Consider the following 4,706-nt stretch of genomic DNA (forward strand, 5'->3'; position numbering starts at 1 on the left):
TGTAGTCCTACTTAGGATGCATGTCTTTTAAGGTGGGAAGAAACCAGAGCACCTGGTGGAAACCCACGCAAACACGGGGAGAACATGCAAACTCCACACAGAAAGGCCTGGAACAACCTGGATTTGAACCAAGCACCTTCTTGCTGTGAGGCAGAAGTGCTAACCACTTAGCCACTGGAGCTGCCTTCAAGAAAAGGTTTCACATTTTTAACAACAATTTCTGTTTTTACACTTTTTTTGTAGGGTTAAAACAAATTAGAAATACAATATAAGATATATAAATGAGCTTTAGAGGGGCAGGTAGGTGGATTTTTGACAGAGCCAGGCTAACTGTTTCTCCTGGCTTCCAAGTAATATTAGGTATTTATCACATGAATTTGAAAGCTATAAACAATGGCCAGACTCTTGGCCAGTGCACTTTTTAGCAAGTGGACAGCTGAAAAGGATCTCATCCTTGAGTGGTGAGAAGACCTTTGCCTTGGTAAATCTCCTTGTCACTGTGCAGCTGCTGGTTGTCTACACTCATCGAATGCAGCTCCACAAACCACCGAATCCCGTCTGTTGACCTTTCATTCTTTCTCTCTTTTAAAGCTGTAGGCTTTGAACTTTATGACTGCTCCACATCCAATCAAGATTTACCCCTTTAAACCCCACATTTCCTCCCACTGGCTGCATGAAACCGGCCCATCTGTAATCAAACTCTGTGTCTGGTCTGCACGGCCCTGGATGCTATGCTTTTCCTTAAAAATAAAGTCTGGTTCCTGGGGATCCGAAGCTTTTCTTCCTCAGCCAAAAGAACTTTGACCATGACCCATTTCAGCTCAGCCAGGCCTATAGCAGCTCCATGCCATCTGAAGGCTAAGTGCTTGCTGTATAGGCTCCAGCGTGAGCACACGGTACTAACCAGCACTTGCGTCTTGCCTGCCATCTGGAAAATAACAGCTTTAAGCAGGTCGTGCCAGTAATTACCCTGCAAACTCTGCACAAAGGCACAAAATACACTGTGGTGAAATCTAGATAATTGATGGAGACAGGCTACAGCACTTGATAGTCTATTACAAGGAGTGCATAGTCTAGTTTTGGCTCAAAACACTGAAGTGAGGTTTGAGAATTTGTATTTTGTTTTAGTTGATATACGGTAGAAAATAAAATGAGCAGAAGTGCCATAGCTGGGAAAGTACAACATTTAATATATAAAATGTGTTTGATGTTGTATCCTTACAAAAACGATACCTGGCCACATGGCTGCACCTAAACAAATCTGACACTTCTGATGACACGTTTCATTATTTATAGTAAGAGATGTATAGTATGTGTGGGTTTCAGGTTTATAGGCTTATGACAACAAACACATTCACAATGAAATGTACCAGAAATGAAAGAAATTCCTTAAAAATTAAAGGGAATTATTATTTTTGTCGAGTGCTGGATACAAGGATTGATTTAATACCACTATCATATCTGTACAGTTAATATGTAGCTACTGCCAGCAGCCGGTTCGGTTAGCTTAGCTTAGAGTACAGACTGGAAACAAGGAAACAGCTAGCCGTCTCTGTCCAAAAGAAACAAAATCCACATACCAGCAGCTTTAAAGCTCACTCATTAACATGTTAAACATTGTTATATTTCAGTTATAAATGTAATTTATTATGGGGTTATGTTCAGGATTATTTCTTGGGTGGTTGCAGTGACTTCCTGAAGTCTCTGCTCGTTGCCTGGTAACCTCACAGTGACGACAATTAACATGTTAATTAATTAGCTTTAAATGTGCTGATAGGCTGGTTTACTTACCTTTGGACAAAGCCAGGCCAGCTTTTTTCCCATAGTGTCCAATCTCTGTGCTGCACTTAAGCTTAAGGTGCCAGTACGCGCTAACAGAACAGTCATTTGGGGGGCTGTGTCCGACCGTTTCTGTAACTTTCCCACTACGCACAATTGACACATCATGCCCATTTCACAAAGTCATCAGCCAGGTTTGCAGAGGTAAGAAAGTTGGATACGTCTCCCTGAAAATCTCTTTTTTCATTCTTGAAATGCATATTCTTCACAACTATTTATGTCACTTTTCGCTTCTGCAACACTGAATGTTTTCGAAGACAATTTTTGAAATTGTTATTTCCATTATTAACAATTAGCACGTCTCCTCCCTCTTCATGTCTGCGGGATCTCTACTCTGTCTTTGAGTGTGACCATTTGAAACAGCTGTAAACCCTTTTGAGCTCCAACGTGATCAGAGGACACTTCATATGAACTAGTTAATTTTGGAGCATACCCCAACTTTTACCTACTGCTGGCTGTGGCTTTGTATTTAGCCATAAGACATAAAAGTGATGTTCTCCTCTAACTCAACAAAAAAGTGAATGAGCATATTTCCAAAAATGTTTAATTACTCCTTTAATGATTCTGATGTCATGTGGAACTAGACATCATCCTGCAATGGGATCAAAGCAGCCAGAACACAAAAACAGGCTAGGGGTGTACCGAATACCAGCGTCGCTGGTAAAAGCAAAATGTGTTACATTTGTCCCACATATGCAGTACACAACTCTGATTTTATTTAAATTAAAGCCACCATTGTTTGGGAAGACAGCTTCTCCTCAAGCAGACAGCTTTATACTTTTCATGAAATAGTTGCTTGGTGTGAAATTTTTTTAAATCACTGAACAATCACCTCCACTCCTTTGGTTTGAATTACTACCTGGACCTGACAAAACATGAAGCTGATTTACATTGTCTGTCCTCCAAAATTTCATTTTCAATTAGAACTCTATCACAGGCTAATCTGGAAACGGTTACTTGGTATAAAATAAATTGTTTGCAGCTGAGAGTTAAAAGTAGAGGAGGGAAAATTTGGGACGGGTGCAAATAAATGGCAAATTCCCCCGGTGAAATGCCATGTTTAGGCTGATGCACAGGAAACAGGCTCTTACCAGCCAGGAAATGAAGTGGCAAGCACTGGCCGGCTTATATTTCCCCTTTTGCATTCAGATGAGCCTTGTTAGTGCGGAGACACCAGGGCTCCAGCTTCTGTTAACACAGGGCCAATAGTAAACAACACTGCACCGTTTCTAAAAGACGTTAAGTGCTTGTGATGGCTGAGTGGTATGTTGCCATGGTATGTTGAACACCCCCCCCGACTAATTTATGTGTCAGGAGAAGGACTTCTCCGACTTGTGGTTGCACTTTAAGAGGACTTAAAACAAGATTTTACATTTTTGTCCCTGTATATTGTGTGTTCTTTTCTTTCCATTACTGAATAATTTTCCTTAAACCCACAAAGGAGAAAGATACCTATAACTATGCCACAATAAATAGAAATGGGATTTGATGGCTAAAACTATTACCCAAGGATAACTTTGGAGGAATTTACTGAGAAATAGTTATAGGTAAACTCATTTGCTCTGTTCATGGTGAGATGTAATTCAGATTAAATACTAAACATTAAAATCAATACTCTGAATCATAAATCACTTGCATGAAGGGCTAACAAAACAAAATAAACAGTTATGTGTTTTTTCTATAGAGACCTCAAGGGTGAAGGCTAGTGTTACACCCTGACATTGTGTAACATGGTGACCTTTACTCAAAGCGCTGAATAAAGTGCAACAGCTGCCAGCAAAGACACCTGAATTTACCTGAACCTGAATTCTCTAAGAGTCTAAAGTGACTGACATCAGATATTCCTCAAGCCACAGTAAAGTCAACAGTCTCAAGTTTACATTTTGAGTGGTGCAACTAGTCAAGCTTTACAATAAATAAGAATTACTTATTTATTTATCAAGTCATGTGGAAAACCTAAGACTTGTGTTAGGATTAGGCAAGTTATACTACTGTATCTCAGCTTTGAAATACTACAGGATACATGTAAAACTAAAAGAAAAACAAAATTTCAAAGCTGGAGAAGCCAGCTGTGACAGTACTTAGAAGATCTATTTTCATGCAGACATTTTGACTTGTCACAACAGGAGAAACACATTTTGTTCCAGTAAGCCATACAGCTTATAGGAACAAAATGTTTCTTGCACAATGCCAGGACCCAGCTGGCAGCAGCTCACCCAAATGGAATTCAGTAATTTTTAATGTTACCAATTACACCTGCTGTGACAAGCCAAAATGTCTGCTGTGAAAAAATGCCTATTTAGGAAAAACAAAAACAATTTTTTTTCAAATTAATTATAGGTTGTGTCTTTACCTAAAGGTATCTTTTTTCAGAATAAGTAGAAGTACTTCTATAGAAAGTAACAAGTCCTCTAAACTATGCGACGACATAGGTGTGTTTGCTGTCTAAATTGGAGCGTGTAATGATCACAGTTTTATAAACCTCGTTAACATTGTGAAACAGTTGCAGTTTGGTTATGTTTAACTACTTTGTTAAGTTTAGAAAGTCATTGGGGTTTGGGTTCAAATCAGATGTTACTACTTTTAAATGTGACGTAGCTCCGTTTGTTTCACAAAGTAAAAAAAAAAAAAAACTCAGTTTATTTTTTAATTTCAAACAGAGTCAAACCCTGGTCTGCTGGGCCCTGTGCCTGTTCGACCCATCCACCAACCCAAACTTCCTTATAGGGAACTTTGCAGTCCTATTCTTTGTCACATTACTTTACGCCAGGGATCTTCAACAGGGGGTCCGGGACCCCTAGGGGGTCCTCAGAGTCAATGAGAGGGGACCTCCAAATTATTGTTAATCTTTTAAAGTTTTTTCAAAA

This window comes from Etheostoma spectabile, chromosome 6, assembly GCF_008692095.1.
Source record: "Etheostoma spectabile isolate EspeVRDwgs_2016 chromosome 6, UIUC_Espe_1.0, whole genome shotgun sequence".
Lineage (NCBI taxonomy): Eukaryota > Metazoa > Chordata > Actinopteri > Perciformes > Percidae > Etheostoma > Etheostoma spectabile.